Raw genomic sequence first — 18,920 nt, forward strand, 5'->3', positions numbered from 1 at the left:
GGAAATCTCTTAATGCCTCAAGACAAGACAGATGTGCAGAGAAATAGATAGTCTACCCAAAGTCTAATAAAGCATAAGGGAAAAAAAAATCCAGCCAACATACTTAACTGTATTTAGTTCCCCCCCCTCTTTTTAAGGGACAGCTTTTGATACCATACTTGCAAAAACACATAATTCAAAAAAGGAAGGAAGTGCTTTGAGGGGGTTTTATTTAAAGCTTGACAGGATAAACGAATCACAGTCTCATTAAATCACACAAATCTCAGACTGCACACAAGACTAAACCACGAGAAATAGAACATTACAAATCTCCATGCAGTTCTACACTTTCAGCACAACAGCTCATTTTACTTCTGCTCTTGGCAAGGTTAGAATAAAAAGCTTCTTTTCTTTGCTCCATAAATGATTTTAGATGCTGTATTACTTGAACTTAACACAGCAGTAATTGCACAGAGAAAGGGCAATCTGAATTGCTTCCTGAAAGAAGGGAAGGTTTATACTAACACACGCACGAACACAGAGCACAGTTACAAAAGGTCTGTTTCAATCCTATCACAAAAAACTTGACCAAACTCACAAAGTCTTCCAGGCAGAAATGGTTGGAGAATTTTGATTTTCTACTCTAAAGCAACAATGTTTCTCAGATATACTGATTATCCATATCACAATACAGCAGTAAATTTTATATCCGCAGAGTATGTTTATATTGCATGTTCCAATAAAGCAAGTCCTATAGGCACCGTGGTTTGCTTTGCTTTCTATTACTAACTTTCTTAGTAGACTGTAGTTTGTCTTTTTACATTTGTTCCAGAAAGCAAGCAAGCTCTTGTTTTAAAACTCTAAAAAAAGAACAAGAGTAAATAAATCGGTCCCTGTTTCTCAGCTCTGTCTCAGTGCCAATTCCTATTTGTTTATGTTAGCAACATGATTGTAAGAGAGCATTTAGGAAATTACCATTGTTAATGTCTCATTTCTATATACTGATACACATACATACAAAAAACATGCCTTCTATAGGCTTATTCACTCTACGCTAAATCTTGAATGAAAGTTTTGCCCTGGAAGATGGCTTGCCAAATGGAATGATGAAGTCAGTTTAGCCCTTGTTACATTACAAATACAATCCACAAGTGAAGTTTCCTGGACGGGAACAGTTTTTTCTCCCTTTTTTGTACATTTTAATACTTAACATGACTATGCTGATGATAAGCCAACCTACGCTAGCTGGGATGTTTTGTTTGGCTTCATAAAGCAAAATAAAGTGGTATTACTATTTAAGTTCTTTTTCTTTCTTTCCTCCATTCTGGCACTGTTTTATGCATGGCTCCGGGCAATATTAGTTTGAACTATGACTAGAGCAACAGAAATCTCTTCTGTGGGGGATACAGCTGTTTGTAACCTGACACGAACCACTGCAACCTGAATCCTACCTGTCTAGAAATTTTGCAGAGAAACAGGATTTCTAAGAACTACCACCATGAAACCAGTATGAGCAATAGTGACAATTAAATCAAGGTTGTTGGTTGGATTCTCCACAGTTTTCCCCTTTGTGCAGTCATTACCGCCTATGTACAGCGCACACAAGTCTTCTCTCCCAGCTCTTGCAATTCACTCCCTACAAGTATAAATGACTTCACAAGGTGAAAGGTAGCGAAAAAAAACAATCAGGATCTCCAAAAGCTCTGACACCATTTAAACAGTGAGAAACTGAGGTAATTGAGAGGCAAGACAGAGCTGGCTAGTTTGCAAGACTATTTGCATTAGTTGTTTCTGTCATAAAAGAGAACAAAAACCAATTCTGAGCCCATCCTCACTGGATATAACCATGGAATTACCACTTGATGCTAATTTTCACCATCATAAGGGACAACGAAATCTAAAACCTTGTATTCTGAGATCCACGGGACACTACAGATTAATCTGTGAAAGAGTAAATGCTTTTCTTACTAAGAAAGATACTTGCCAGAGGTTGTTGACATGCTTTTACAGAGGAAAGTCTCCATTTAAATATTGTCTTTGAAATCTGAAGCTATCAGAGTACACATAATATATTCCTTCAGTTCTTCAACAAGTGGGATTCTCAACATTTTCATTAAAATATTTGTTAATATTTCAAATGCTATGTCTTTTTTCTTTTTTCGTTTTTCAGTCAATAGTCAGGCCTTTGAAATTATCACTGATTTCAGTAAAAAAAGCCCTCCTCCTATGACTGCTTGTAAGTAGCCAAGATGTGCAATCCCACTGCCTATCTTTTTCATGCTCTGAAGATGCAGGTGAAGTGCATTTCTTGCCTGGCACAGAGGATAGCCATCCTCCCAGTAAGATGTCAGACATATCTGAAACTCTTCTCCCTCTCTTCTCCCCCCTTGCTGCACACAGGCACCCACGGGAACAGACCCTCTCTCAGCTGTGACAAGGAGTAGCTGCAGTCTGTCCACGCTCCCCTAGCATACCTGCCTGCTTGCTTTCCCAAGAAGCTTCTTCTGAGACATTGCATGCCTCCCTTCAGGTTTGTGGCCTTCCCATAAAACAGTGAGTTTTTCCTCACCATGGCACCATCTGCCATTTAGCAAGGCTATTGGCAATACTCAAGCCAACCATTTGGAGACAAAAAGGTTTGTGAGGATGGAGACTTTTATGTGTTTTTGCCCCTTGCCTAGCATAATAGAGCTCCAATCCACGTCTGCAGCTTTTAAGTGCTAAAGGAGGAGGGCAAGTAATAAAGAAAAGCCAATTCACTGCCCTAAATCAATCAGAAGAAGGTCTTCTCTGCCAACATGAAAAGAGACTGTTCTGAAAAAGAAATCTTTGTTTTAACATAGATGATTCCTTAGCAACACACAATCCATGTCAAACCTATTCTGTCGATGGCTTTTAGTTCTGCCTTGATCTTGTTCAGACCCTAAACAAATGAAAAAACAAGAAAAATCCCAAACCATTTAGTCCGATCTAAAAACTAATGCTTAAAATTTCTAAAATTTTCATGATTCTTTCTCTTATATCCTGATTTGCATCAGTAAGTCTAGTCAGCATATGTTAATAGAGATGTCATACCAACAAAACTGCTATAGCAGGTATAGGGTATACTATACATACACAGGACGACTGCAAGCAAAGCAAAAATTTCCTGCTTTCATCAGCCTGGGTTTTTTTAACTGTTGGAGAAAACCCACATTGAAGTTCATGCTAAATATGGGTGTAAAAATGTAAAAAGTTATACCAGCAGCAATCATAAACAATGCCAAGCAGTGATGAGACTCTTGTTTTGGTGTTCACCTGTGTTCAGACTACTCCAAACTCAGATTCTTCAGCATCTGTGCAAAACATTCTGTTGTGCCTGCTCTGCTGTGGTAAAAGAGTAAAATTCTTGTGAATCTGCATTTGGACATGACCAGGTATAGTGAAGTGCTGGTAGAATTCCAAACTCACTGGCAGGAAACCTGCCTCTACTAGGACAACTACCGAGTTTTCAATTTTGCCAAACCCAGCCTGGTGAATTGATTAAACAAAATTTACCAACCCAATAATGCAGAAGGAACTCTATATAGGAATAGTGTTTTTCCTTAATTCATTGTAACCTGTAATTTATCTTAAGGCATTGCACAATTTCATAGTACTTCTAGCAACTATAGTGAATTGCATGATATGAAAACCCCAAATATGAAATCTGACATTACCTCTAACAGAACCTGGAAAGTCATGAGAGACACTAGGTTATTTCCAGAGAAGAACGGCACAGCTCAGTGTATTTCTATTATCCCACCCCTGTGCTGACAGAAACCTACAGCAGAATCCCATAGCACCCCATAGTCCTGAAGTGACATTTAAGTAGAGGAATGCAAAGATTTTGAGATGAATTTACAGGCAGCAGTAAACTGGTCTACTTACAAATCACATTTATTCAAACGTTATCTCATACCTCGCATTCTGCCTGCCCACAGTAAGAATGGGGTGGTTTTTCTACTTCAGCGTAAGAAAACGAGTACCACTGAGCTTTTCTTACACACACAGACAGACAATATGTCCTGCTCCAGAAGAACCAAAAGAAATACTGTTTAAAGTTAGTGGCAGATGTAGGAGTACCCAGACCCACAGACCTGAGGTCCAGCTGTGGATAAGAACCCCACTGACCACATTCGCACATGAAATGCCAGTGCACACCCCAAGTCTGTGCTGCAAATCAGGTCACTGGATAGCACCGCATTTCAGTCTAGGGATGCTGTACTTTGACAGATTTCCCCCTATGGACATCGAGCTTTTGGAGCAAGTCCAGAGGAGGTCCGCGAGGATGATCAGGGGACTGGAGCACCTCCCGTATGAAGACAGGCTGAGGAAGTTGGGGCTGTTCAGCCTGGAGAAGAGAAGGCTGCGTGGAGACCTCAAAGCAGCCTTCCAGTATCTGAAGGGGGGCTATAGGGATGCTGGGAGGGACTCTTTGTCAGGGACTGTAGTGACAGGACAAGGGGTAATGGGTTAAAACTTAAACAGGGGAAGTTTAGATTGGATATAAGGAAGAAATTCTTTACTGTAAGGATGGCACAGGAATGGGTTGCCCAGGGAAGCTGTGAATGCTCCATCCCTGGTGGTGTTCAAGGCCAGGTTGGACGAAGCCTTGGGTGAGATGGTTTGGTGTGAGGTGTCCCTGCCCATGGCAGAGTGGTTGGAACTTGATAATCTTAATGTCCTTTCCAACCCTAACTATTCTATGATTCTATGACTCTATTTTAACTACTTTTTGAAATTGCTAAATCTCTTCTTCAGACTGCTCCAAAAGCAGCAGAAATTACTAACAGTGTACTAATTTATTATGAAATGGGCTTATCATACTAAATACTGATAAGTTTTTTAAGCTTTATTTGAATTTGATACAGCTCTTTAACACTCCTATCCAATGTGCTTTCACAATTCTCAATGGATAGTATTTATCTGACTTATTTACTAATTATTTCATAATTACAAGCATCCCTCAGGTCTGAATAATTTCTGATGAAAGAATGAGCACACTTACACAGTCTCATACCATGAAGGAAGAGAAAGTAAAGGAAAAGTATCTGTATGGCTCAGATCAAGCAAACGGAAAGCTTGATTTTTCTGAAGTGTTTTTTATCACCGTACGCAGGTAACAGTTTGTGTCTGTTAAACCTGCAACACCATGGCCCTGCCAAGGTCTCCATTTAGGGTTTTATTTTTACTAAATGCAGATAATTACCAAAAGCAATATTCCAGATGCAGACATTGTAAATGTCACTGTCTCCATAAACAAACTGAGTATGGACAAGCACATGAGGAATAATCATGTACTTTCAAGATAATTAAATACAACATGCCCAAGGACATGCTGTAGAGGAGCCTACATTTCTGTCAGTGGGTAACATACACAGTTCCCTTTCCAGGAGATGGAGAATCCAAGTTTATGTGAATTCTAATGTATCACTTTTTTCCAAGCACAGTCGTAAGAAACAGGCACACTGGCGCCTTCAGTTTAAAATCAATTTCACTCAGCTTGGGCATCAGAGAATTGGGAAAAAAATAGACTTTTAGTACATGACACTTTTCATGATGCTTTCTAAAAGCAGTCTTTCTTGGAAAATCTAACATTGTTAATATAATATGTACTTTATGTACTCTATGTGCTCTCTCTACAGCTACTACTTCTCCAGCGTTTCTGCCAGTGGCTGATGACTCCAGACTACAGTCATGTTTCCTCCAGCATCACCATGTCACTATAACCACCTCTTGAGTTCCAAAACCTCAGAAGAAGGAGCATCCCTGTTCTGAACCATCTCCAAGACCTATGAACCAGTCACCACTGCTGCAAGGCTTGACCCAATCGGTCTTTTTCTTGATGACACTTTTATTCAGCATGCCTCTTTCCAAGTCACTTGCCATTTTCCCAAGTACTTCTCATACACTGGACTTGCAATTTTCTTCTTTTGTAAACTCCACTCAGATGGATGGAAAACGAGCAGAATATTTTGCTTAAAAAAGAGACTGCATTTCAAAGACAAAAAAAACATAACTATTTTGTTTAGTGGATCTGAATGAAAAATTCAATTTCAATTTATATCCCAAAACCACAGCGGAACTGATGTGGTACCAATATTACTTTCAGAGAAATTTGAACACTGGGGTAATGAGCACGTCTCTTGTTGCTCTGCTGTTACTGACCGCACTTACAGCTGATTCCAAACAACTGGGGAGTGGGGAATCACACATAAAAAGGCTGACTTTAATCCAGTAGTAAGTTATGAGAAACTTCATACTCTATCCCATATACTCAACATGTGCATTCAGCACCTGAGACACTCCAGTAGTGTCCATCTAACAGCTTTACTGTCATTACACAGCTGTATCATTGTCTGGCTGTTAATGTTCCTGCCTGATTTCCTTAAAACGTTTAAAGTCAATAAATATGAAAATAGTAGCAAGGATTTACTGGGGAGGGGCATTTTAATTATTTTAAAGTGTCATCCTTTTTAACTATTCTTTAGAAAGTGAGCCTATTCAGAAATAGGGTTAAAGTGGCACTATCAAAAAGCAAACTACTGTAGAAAGATGCCTTTACTGTCTTGAGCTGGATCAGATGTCTATCTTACCCGTGCTGAACTTCTCAGCAGTCAAGGCTATGAATTACTATTGGCTGCTTGACTGATTAGACATGGTGCTGGTATGCCTGAGACCGTCCAAACACAGCAGGGGCTACTGCAGCTGTACACAATACTATAATATTGCAGTATTACAGGGTATGCAGTTTTCGATCCCTTCTCTCAGCTTGTGCACGGGTTTATGAGATGCCTTGGAAGCTTTTGTCTGCAAGCACAGGACTGAGCAGCACCAGTGGTAACTCAAAGCTTTGCAGCTCTGCAGTCTGAAGAGCACAGACACACTATTTCTAGAAATGCCAGGAAGATATAAATTCTCTGAGACAATCTCCTCCATTGGGGTCCTGCTTACTGAAGAAATCAGTCAGGGAGTCTATGCAGAGCACTACAGTGCAGTGATGCGTAAGCTAGCTCAGGAATCAAAAGATGCATCTTCATGTCTGTGTTTTTTGCTCGACATTTCTTCTTTAGTGGCTATGGTTTTGCTGCTATCACCACCTGAAGAATCCTCCAGGCACTTTCAACTGCAACTAGTTATTGTTTAAAATACACAAAGAGCTTCAGTGTCACACAGTACAAATGCAAAGTTCCACATATAAACAGTGAGCTCTAGCTGGGCCCTTATTTGTCTCATGCCTACCTTGCAAGAACACATATTCCAGCAACTGCAAGGCTTAATTATTTTAATTCTGTGGTCCAGGAGTTTTCAGCGGGGTTTCTCCACTGCTTGCAGCTTTTGCAGACTGTAGCAGTATATCTGATCAGTAGTTTAAGTAGCTGTGATCACATTACACCCACCCTGCACCCTTCTCATTGGCTGCCTTTATAGCAGCAGACTGATTTTTAGCTGGCTCTGTTGGCCGTTTTAGTACTACTAATAACAAAACGCCTGAGTAAATAGAAACCCTTCTGATAGGTATTATTTGCAGACACCCTTTTTCAGGAATTAACCCACAATAATCTACTTTATCCTAGCAGACAAACTGTATGTTTGGTGTAGGGTGTGTTAGGCAAGAAGCAGTAACATCCCTTGGCTACAGATCATAGCCCGTACCGGTACAGATGGCAAACAGGACAAAGTCCGCCCCTTGAACAGACATGGAGCACCTCCCAGCCTTGTGAACTGCAGAGCTCAGCAGATGCTGGGTGATCCTGCCTGAAAGAGAGTCCTACCAAACACTGATCAACAGCACCTTGCCTCTTCCAGGAGCAGCACCTCCTGACTTCTGCTGAGTCTCCTGGCGCTTTCAAACTGAGCCCCGGAGAGAAAAATACAGTTAAACACTGACTTCAAACACCCTCAGCCGCTGCCTCAGGGTGAGGGCTCACTGCTGCTTGACATCTGTTCCAGCTCTGCTTGCTCACTCTGCCTGTAAAGTGACTCGGTCAAATTAATCCAACGTCTTTAAAGACAGCATGTTTAGAGACCTTTGGTCATTTGACTCCATCTACCAACAGCAAGTCTCTGCAATGACATGCTTTGGCCTTCATATCATCCCCAAAACAGCACTCAGAGCTGAGGAAAGGGCTGTTGCGCAGCCAGGTATAACTTCTACACAGAATTAAGTTAACAGGTAAGGTGCCCCCAAGTCAAAAAATTAAGAGCACTTCCAGGCCCAGAGTCATTTTCTTTAGATCTTATAATGCCTATCTGAAATCTTACAACTTTAGCACCTAGACATCTCAGAGTACAGGTGTTTAGACACAATGGAGAGCAGCTCAAGAGCACATACGGACAACGGTGGTCCCAATATCAGGCTGTTGCCACCTTCACGGCTTTCCACAGCAGGCACTGTCACTAGGGAGAACTTTAATGAGAAGATGGACATCTAGAAATTTTTTTGCCTGGAGGTGAGAGTATAACTAGGCCAACAGAGATACTCTCTTCTACCAAGCACAGAGGGAAAAACTGTAGTAAACAGTGAAGTCTCAAACCAGATGCTCCAAAAAGCTCTCCAGAGATGGTCAGGTGAGAGCAGGACTCCAACCGTGGCTTTCTCTCCAGCAGATAATAGGGCTAATGCTCCTGCCTTACCACATCCACCATACAGAGCCATGCAAAATCTGTCTCCAAGCTATGCTGCTCTGAATTTGTCCTTAAAAAGAAAAAAAAAAATCTAAAATAAATAGCAAAAATAAAATCAGTCTGAACAAGAAATAGCAGTGAATAATTACAATGGAATGAGTATCAACAATGCAGAAATATTTCTAATGGAGAGATTAGCTTTCTATAACAAACTCCGGTTTTAACCTTCGTAACTTCAACAAAGTAAAACCCAGTCACATGAAATTTCACAGTCATGGTCTTGTGCCAAGGAAAGCTTCTCTGGAAAGTTTGAGGTAGATCAGCCAAAGCATCTTGGAGATACGAGAGTTCCAGAAAAGTGAGGTGTTCTCCATTTCTTGGACTGTTTCCTAATTTTTTTTGGCTCATCATAACTTAAAAATGGTTGGCTTAGACATTCCAAATTTGCTTGGCTACTGCTGGCGCCTTTGACTAGTTGCAGGCTATTTTATTACTAAATGGGGGTTTGTGCAAATTCTGAACTCTGGAGTTGTTAACACCACATGTTGGCTTGTATATACCATCGGCAAGCCAGCCTGGCCCACTGCAGGCTCCTCAGCCACCTCTTCAGCTGTGCTCAGGAGGCAGCACTGAACCCCAGGACCCTTCCCTCAGGTCCAGCTGGGTGTAAGAACTTGGCTGGACTTTACAGTCTCTACGTGGAGACATTTCATCAGGCTAGAGAGAAATGGTCCCAGGACACTTCCAAGCCTTGCCAGCACCAAAGTGCCTCTCCTGGAAAGGTAAGCATAGAGCAGGCACAGATGGTTTCCTCCCCAGACTTATTGTCATGCCCCCTACTGTGCCTTCAATCCATACTTAGCCTTACTCTCTGATGCACTCAGAAATATTCCCAGGGTACATCCACATAACTCCCAAGTACTCTCTCTTCCATAGATTACTGATCCAATCTGTTTTCCACTTCCATTTCATGGTGATTGCAAACTTCGTGCTGGGGTCTGGGTGCTGCTACTGCAGCTTATTACCTCTCTCTGCTCCACTCCATTGGTCCTAAAGGCCCTCTTCTAGACTGGAAGCCTCATACGCATAGGCACAATCTCATTAGACTTCAGGGCAGGAAAACCCAGGGGGAAGATCTCAGCCCTCAAGAAGTAGATTTCCCCTGAGCAAACTAAAAGCTTTGATGAATCTTGGAAAGCCTGGGGGTAAGGAATTTGCTCTTGGTGGAGACTGCTCTGCTCACCAGTCTCAATTTTGATAACAGATACTATGGCAAGATCATGTATCTTTTGAGAAAGCCTTCAGCATGGTCAACTGCATTAAACCATTCTCCTTAATCTTTGATACTTCCTTTGACAATGACTCTCACCTGCCAGGCTGCCAGGAAAACAAGCAGTGTACAGCTGATCAGTGGTGGAAAACATTAGGACATTAAAACACTTCTCAGTGAAGTATGTTTCTACACAGAAAGTGCCTCAGTTACAAAGAGACCTATTCTTTTTGAGATGAACACACGCATGACTCCCATTCACAGGAGTTACGGAAGTAGAACAGGCTTGAAAGTGTGTACATTTACCAAACACTGATCCCACACAGAAGTGCCTTTTAAGAATGACACATCCTTTGACCCACTGCATCTTACTTTTGCTCTTCAGAAACCAGAGACTTTGTAACTACCACATCACCTACATTTTAAAAACAAAAACGGTGATACAAGCACCAAAAGCACCAACCCCCCCCCCAAAATCCATAAACTATAAACTACCTATGTAGTAGATAGTAAGAACTGACATGTTTTCCACATTGTTAACCCAACTGAATATTTATCAGAGCGCTTTTATTTTTGTACCAGCTTCATACATCGGTTCTGTCACCTTTTAAACACAGATAATCTACCTCAGAGGTTTGCTCTTCTCAGGAGAGACCACACAAAGGTCATCCTAGTTTTACGAAATACACAGCCTTGTGCTGGGTGGGCACAAACCTGCGGAGCACCAAGGAAAGCTGCCAGAGGAGGATGTCTCACGGTCTCCCATGCCCTGGCTCTGCTGCCTCATCTTCCTGCTCATCTTCCCTTTGGGAAGGGGTGCTACCCTCTCCATCCTGCCCCGCTGCCTCATAAGCTAATGAAAAGAGCATGAGGAGGATCTGTGTGCACCTCCCTCCCCCTCTCAATCCGCAGAGGGCCAGTCACAGTCTGACCCTAACTTAACACTCAGGCTGTAAACTTACTTAACACTTGTAGAAGAATTTATTTTTTTCAAACATACTGATGGCAGCACATGGCCCATCGACAGGTTTATTATTGTAAGACACTTTTTCCACGAGGTTATAGTCTTTTTTATAAACATGTGTTTCGGCACATAATAAAACCCCTAAGAACTGTTTCTGAAACATGCAGATACAGAAACTACTCTTCAAGGTTTGTCAAGATAATGAAAGAAACAATCTTTAAGGGACTTCCATTTTTATAAATGTTTTTTTCTAAACATCTTTTAAATATAAGGGTACTGACAGTTATGCATGTTAAACAAAACAACAAAAAAAAAGAGAGAAAAGTGAATTCTCTTTGTTAATGCCACATTATTCTCCATTTTGTCAAAGCAATCATTTTTATACTTAGAATTCTAACTTCTCCTTCCGCTAGGTACACCATTTAACTGTGCTTTAAATCAAAACATGTGTTTTATGGGTGAACGAGAAGCTTCCGAAAAAAGGTGGCATATTATAAAGAAAATGTCAACACCAAGCCACTAGTCATGCAAACTCATCAGTGTAAAACCACCCTTGGTATTCTGCGCCCTTCAGCTGTGCTAATGAAAGGTCTGTATGTGGTGGAGTCAAGGTAGTTAGATCACGGCTTTACATCCATCTGTAAGGCTATATTCAAGTTAAATATCTGTAAGTATGTCACTGCCTGACTTTCCTATAAACCACATTGTGTTCTTAAGAAATAAGGCTTCTTGTCTATGCAGCTATAATGCAATTTCTATGCTACCACCACTGGTTGGGTGGAGGGGGGGGGGGGGGGGAGAGAAGAAATTACATAGTGTATACTGCTTTCTACAAAACATTCCTGCACTCCTTTTATTCTTAATGCTTCCTCTGTAATGCCTCATGATATATTTAGCCCAAGCAGGCTCTCTTTCAAAACCAGTTTCTTCAATACATCAAAATATAACCCAGCTCATGTATGTTTGTTAGGAGCTTTGTTACCTACCACTCAAGTTTATTGTCTCCTGTGGAAAGGCATCTGCAGCTAGAATAGAAACTAGGACTCAGAGAGGTCTAGATCCAAAGCCCACTTAAAGGCAGCACAAGACCTTTCACTGATTTTATGGGACTAGGTGTCAGGCCTGTAGCTCACTGAAGACACAAGAGGCCTTCCAGACTGTATGATACAATACATTAAATACTCCTTAACCACTAGAACGGAATTTCGCAACCACTTTGAACATTTCATTAGTATTTAGGGCATTTAAGGGGTGAAAGAGCACGTCTGGTTTGGGTTTGTTTTTCTTCTCCCCAAAATGACACTCCCCGCAAAACGTAAGACGTTTTAAGACACTAGAAAAAATAATCTGTGACCAGCAGGTCTGAAGCTTAAAGCAAAAAAAATTCCCAATTTTATCACAGAAATACTGTTATAATTGGCATGCATGAGCTTGCATGCAAAGAAAACTCATTTGTTAAAATTAATCAGTGGCCTCAGCCAATTTGTCAGTAACTACTGTCAAGTCTGGACATGATTAGCCGCACTGGGAGATACAGGGTGCCCTCTATAATGCTTCCACAGGATGAAATCCTAAACCCAATGAAGCCTTTGAACATTTTGCAAACAACTTACTGACATGGAGCCAGGACCTCATGGATGCTGCTGTAGGCTCTACTTTTTTTTCTGCTTTCATAGATGAAGCCTTTCTAGGAAAGAAACTGGCCAAGAGCTCCGACAGTAAAACATGGTCTTTCTCGGCAAGCAAGCAGAGCACAATTAGCAATCACAGGACCGTACGCTGTGTTTGGAAAAACTTAACTGTCTGGATCGGTTTGAAGGCTAAGATGAGGCATAATGTACTTGTCAGCCACCCTAACAAGTCTTTTGACAAGGGGGCTGGCTCTGCTCATCTAATTGCAGTGGCTGCTCCTATGATGTGGAAACTTGTCTATTGGAAACTGCATTTCACAGGTGACTAAACAGCCATAGGATGGTAACAGCTTTCATTTGTTACCTGACCTCCATCCTCTGCCGCCACGTAAAGGTGAATGGCCCAATATCCCATTGCCAGACCAACGACAAACACCTCCTGCTCTGTGTAGTGAATCATAAAATACCTACGTTTTTCAGATTTGCATTGTATTGAAGCAGCACTTTGAACTAGCATCTTCTTAGCTAGGAATCAGCCTCATAAAAGAATGTCAAATTCTGCACTACTTGGTTATGCAAAAACAGCATTTTGGACCATGACTGTAGAACATCTCTCTATGTTTTTATACACTTATATACAGAAGGTATTTACCGAAGTCTTGTCCCTCAAACAGAAATTCATAGGCAGAAGACACTTGTCAACTCACAGAGACTGGATCAGAGCCTTTGCTGATGGAGAGACATGACAGTGACCAGACCAAAAGTAGTCCTTCCAGTGACAGACTGAAAGGTAACTCCACTACCAGAGTTAAACACAGAACTTAGCATAGTAGAGCAACTTTAAAATGAAGATTCTATTAAGAGCTACTTTAAAAGGAAGATTCATCAAATATTACATCCTCCAGACCTCTGGCTCCATCAATGAGATAATGGATTCACTTCTTCTCACTAAGTCCTCTGCATCTGGTGGGCCACATACCTTCCACCCATATACACATCACAAGGGAAGAAGAAACTTTCCTTTCCATGGTTGACAGCTGTTTAGTTCACACGATTTTTGTGGTCAGCTCCCAGATAGCACTTGCAGTCACTTCACAACCCTAGCTATAAAACACCTTATTCTCACATACCATTTATACAATTTAATACAATAAACAGGGGATTATACAAAACCTGCAGTGCATATTACCCAGATGACAATCACTGAGCTATGCAATGAGTAACATTTACTTTTAATTTACATTTAGATTTCTGAAGTGCAACTTTCCAGAAGGCACAATGCAACAACACACACAACCAGCTGTACAGTCGCATCTCCAATGACATGTAAGAGCATTCTAGGCCACCACATCCCACTGCCCAGCTCTCCTTCACTTCCCCAGTTCTCACCAAACCTCTGGCTGTCTTCAGCTGTGTGGAAGATTGGCCTCTCCAAAGTGACTGGTGTCAAAGGCGGCTCTGAAGGCCTGTAGACCAAGAGGCTCTGACAGGAGCAATCTCCCAAGGTCAAGGACCCTCATCAAGAACACTGGTAACAGCTCCCTGACATTTAACCCTCCAAGCATTTATCCTCCTGGAAAGAGACAATCCCTGAAAAATGCATAGAACAAACATAATGATTTTGGCATACTTTGCCCTGAAGTCCAACTACTGATGCACTGTTTCCAGTGTATGTAAAAATTTCAGACCAGATGAAAACAAATCTGAATTTCTTTACAAAATTGCTTTTCTCGGAAGCGTTACTCATCAAGGAAATCAGTTTTCTATGGCTGCACCATAGAAAAGACAGGGTCTAAAATACAAAACATTCATAAACCCAGTAATAATTATCATTTTTTTAACATTCTTCTCAGGTACAATATGATAGTTGTAGCCAGCTTTTCACATGATCGTGCACCCTAAATGTGACACCATGAGTTTTATTGGAGGAAGACAGCATTTATGGATAGAATGAATATCCATTCTCCATGTTTAAACGCACGACGAAGTGCTTGCTGTGTTTGATCCCCTCATTATAAATTCTTTGCGGTGCAGATTTTATCCCATGCCACTACTTTTACATTGTTAGAGTCATTTTCAAGACACACAATGTCACTGGAAGAAATACCCTTAACTTCAGTAAGTTTAAAAACTTTCAGGAAAAAAAAATAGTTGTGGCTTTCCCATTTGTGTCATAGTTTGGTGGATACCTAAATATGATTTTTTTCTTATTTAGATTTTAAGAAAGATCAAAACGTATCACCATATGAACGGCATGCAGAAGAACTGCTCTGAATTACAACCAACAAAATCACAACCCAACTGGTTTTAGTTATGCACACTGGAAACGTAGTTGGCACTACTGCAAATGAGAGCCAAAAAAGTGCAAAGTTCAGGGAAAAGCCATGCATGCAGCTGCTCCAAAAACTAACCATGGTCAGAGAGAAGTCTGAAAGCAATTATTTGGGCTGAATATTGTACACAGACCACTGCACTAAGCTTCTATAATTAAACAAGACAAAAGTTCAGATGGTGTCTAATAAACCATTTACTGCATTAATTATATTCAAGTATGGCAGTCTGATGCTTGGTAATAACTAACAACAATGGGAAATAATTTAAAGAAAGTATCTGATGGTGTAAATTTCTTTTTCATTCATCAGTACCAATGTTACTAGCCAGCCTTTCTAACACACGTCAAACGCATGAAAGGGATACTGCTTAGTGTCAGGAAGAGCTATTTAAGGGTTATAAACCTTTACTCTGAGGGAAGTCAGCAGCCTCATTTGAGAAAAATGATTTTTGCACTACGAAAGCAGCAGCAAAGCCTGATTTTCCATTCCTCGAACAAAGTCCTATGTCTTTGTTCCAAAGTTATGGTGTCACAGGGGCATCTCATTTTTTTGTAGCAGCAACAGCATCTCAACAGACCTTCACAGATCAACAGATTTCCCATTGACCCTCTTCCCGGGGTTTGCCTTCACACTGATCACACAGCATGTGTATACATCCTCAATTTTAGTAGTATTTGCAGCAATTTCTCATCAATATAATTAATATTAGAGAGGTATTTAATGTACGTTGGCTTCTTTTAATGCCGTTAGTAGTTAAATACATTGAAAACGAGCCAACACCATTTGCCCAAGTAATTCTCTGTGGACCACTAGTCAATACCGTAGGAAATACAGAGAAGTTTCCAAAACACAAGCCGAAGATTACTGCGGACAGATCTGCTTACAATTTCTGATGGCCCAGTAGCATTCCAATAACTTATATAAAACCCGGCATGCTCCACTAGAATACATAGTGACTAACATACACCGCATCAATCCACAATGCAAGCATTATGATGCTATCAACAGGATGCTGGTTTATCTCATTTCACTAATCTGAAACGGAAAAAAAAACAAATTCTATAGGATTACAATTATTTTCTATTTTGCTTTCGTAATTTTAAGTCAGGAAATTGTACCTCCAGGTTATATTTATGCACAACCCTGTTTAATCTAAGAGGGCATATAACAATCATTTTGCATATTCCAAAGACAGAGATAAGGTAAACATATAACTTAATCCATAACATCTTTCCACTTGGACATTTACAGATGCAATCCTAACACCCCCTTAAGCTCCTTTTATAAAGTTTTTGTAACACCTTCCCTATTGTTTGGCCTTTCTTTTCCTTTCCTGAATAGAAAATACATCACAAAACATAGATGTAGAGGTCTGCAACTCTGCAACAAACCTCTAACATTCTGTATACATCCTCCAACTCTGAATGCACAGTGTGGACAATGCTGGGAAATCCTGTCCTCTTCCCCCAGATGAACTATAGAAGAAAGAAAAGGAGCTCTCTGACTACCACACCAGGAGTTGTGGAGGTCTTAAACTCCATCACAGAAGATTTCTGCCTACAGATAGTTCAAAGTCTGCACTTACAAGATTTCAAATCCAATACTTACACAGCAAATGGCAAGGGGAGCCCTGTCTGCTTCAGCAGAGGTGTCTGCCAAGACACCCCTTTGTTGTCAGCTGCAGAAATTACTGCGAGTATCTTGGGGTCTGAACACACAGGCAGGACCTCACCTCCAGACCCTTTGTCACAGCTTCTCATTCAGAAGAAAATAAAATAGCACATCTTTTCCCAGTAGCGCAGCTTTTGGTCTTTGCAAGACACACGCAAACCCAGTATGCAACCACCGCAGGATTTCCAGTCAAACAGCACTTTAGTCGGAAAGCACATATAAAGGGAGAATACCTCCGAACTCCACTTCAAATTTAAAATAGTAATAAAACCTCCTGCTAAAAAAAAAACAACCTGCAAGAGCTTCATCTTTAAATGGAAAAAATGCGGTCATTCTTTCCCTAATCCAAAAGCCCCACACTATCAAAACCAGCTGAATTACTTTTGCATAAGTTTTCCAAACAAGAAAAGACGTACAAACGCATACGTGTATGAAAATTACCTGGATGCAGACACCACGCCTGTAAAGTTTCATTGCAAAAGGGTTAAAGTTCAGAAAGCTCACAAGACTGAGAAAGGAAAATCAGATTGAAAAAGGAGCAAAAACCTTAACCTTGAGGTTGGCTGCTGCTGCCTCCTGCCTACCAGTTCACATTTCCCTCCGCATGAAGAAATGGCTAAATCTTACTCCAACAGTTAACAACTAAATTAGCTGAACGAGTAACCTACTCAAAATTTCTTCTAGTGCCAAGCGAAACACACTGCCATGACAAAACCAACTACAAATGGTAGTTGAGTGTTAGAGATGCTCATGTTCCCGAGGAAATACATCAGGAGACCACAAAAGTGATCCGCACCGCTTATTAGAGGTAAATTCGCACAGACCTTTCTTTTTCTTCCTTTGAGAACATCGATTTTTACATGCTAGCACGACTATTTATAAGCGCAATCTGCAAAAGCAAATATAGAACTAATAGAATAGCCTTGAAAAGCAACCACAAGAAATAAAAGGTCTCATTTAAATTCCTGGAAAGCGCTGCTTCTCTAAACACATCTATTCAAGCCCTCTTGAGCCGGCGAACCCTACTAAAAACACACCCTGCACACACTCCCCGCCCGAAAACTGTTCAGCCAAGAAGCCACTAAGCTACGCCGCTGAGAATCCATATGGCTTCACGTATAGGATTTTCCTCCCCGCAAACGCTGCACAAACCCGCCCCTTTTAACACCCCCTCTCACCCCCAAAATAAATCCCAGCGCCTTCCTCCCGGGGGTGCCCCTACGTACCGCGGGGCGCTCAGGGCTCTCTGGGGGGCCTGCCCCCCGAGGTGCAGCAGCCGGGGCGGCGCGGGCGCTCCGCCTCGCCGCTCCCCACGCGGTGCCTCTCCCCCCGCATGCTGCTGGCCGCCGCTCGCACAAAGCGCAGGGCGCGGGCAGCCGCCGGGGGCGGGCGGCACCCCGGATCCCGCCGGATCGTCAGCGGCGGCACCAGCGCCGGGAGCTGACACGGGCGGCGGGCGGCTCGCAGCGGCGCGGCGCGGCACGGCACGGCACCGCCCCCCGCCCCGCGGGAGCCGCCCCCCCCAACCGGGAGCCGCCGCCCGGCCCCTCCCGGGATGGGGGCGCCCCCGCCCCGTTACCGCGCGGGCGGAGCTGGGCGAGAGGCTGCGCCGGCTGCCCTGCGGAGGGGGCCGCCTGCCTTGGGCTGGCTTCGGGCATGCCGCGCCGCGCCGTCCCGGCTCATTGTTCACGGAGGGCAGCGGCGGGGGGGGGGGGGGGCGCTGCGGAGGGAGGGGGCAGCCCCGGCGCTGGGGGTAGCGCCGCACCTTCCTTTTCCGCACGGGCAGGGGCTGGGGGCAGCGCCGCATCCTTCCCGAGCTGGTCGGGGACGGGGCAGGACCGAGGATGGGGGCGCCGCGCTGCGCCGGTATGGTGGCTGCGCTGCACCTTCGCGGGGCTCCGCTGTAAGAGTTCAGAGCGGGAGGCAGGGAAGGGTGGGAGGTGAACAGGCGGGGGCCGGCCCGGCAGTCGGTCTGCCTGCCTCCCCCGGCTGGCCGAGCACGGAAAGCGCCTCGGGGCTCCGGCACCACGGCAGCTGCCGAGATCCAGCACCGAGATCCCAGTGAGGCTGTCCAGGCAAAGGAGGTATCCCTGTGTCCGGGGCGGAAAGTTAGAGGCATGGTCCAGCCCCCCCCCCCCCCCCACCTTCTGTGAGCCGGGGTGGTGGGGCTCTGGTACCCATGCGGCGTGGAAGCGGCGCAGCCAGCTTCGGCTCTTTAAGATTAGGCTCCGTTAATTAAGGAAATATTTTAAGCTTAAAGGTCTCCTGAGAAGAAACACATTAACTCACTCGCAGAGCGGGTAGAAAACCAATGCTGCAGATCAGGGAGCACAAAGGAGAGGGGAGATCAAAGAGATGCTGAAGGAGCCACGGCGAGTGCTCCCTCCCGCCGTTGGACCCTCACCGCCCTTCCAGTGGTACTT

The 18,920-nt window shown here is 43.0% G+C and overlaps 1 protein-coding gene across 2 annotated transcripts in view; it reads right to left on the reverse strand.

The window, feature by feature from the left end:
* ST6GAL2 (ST6 beta-galactoside alpha-2,6-sialyltransferase 2) overlaps positions 1 to 17,900 on the reverse strand; it is a 52,267-nt gene extending 34,367 nt beyond the window's left edge. The window contains exon 1 of one of the 2 annotated variants that reach the window (XM_065677805.1): positions 17,724 to 17,900. The gene's annotated coding sequence lies outside the window, so the exon portion shown is untranslated. Of the gene's footprint in view, positions 1 to 16,434; positions 16,490 to 17,723 lie in introns of those variants that run through there. The other variant, XM_065677806.1, reaches the window with a different exon arrangement.
* Positions 17,901 to 18,920: the final 1,020 nt, after the last annotated feature.

The sequence above is a fragment of the Lathamus discolor genome, chromosome 4, assembly GCF_037157495.1.
Source record: "Lathamus discolor isolate bLatDis1 chromosome 4, bLatDis1.hap1, whole genome shotgun sequence".
Classification (NCBI taxonomy): Eukaryota; Metazoa; Chordata; class Aves; order Psittaciformes; family Psittacidae; genus Lathamus; species Lathamus discolor.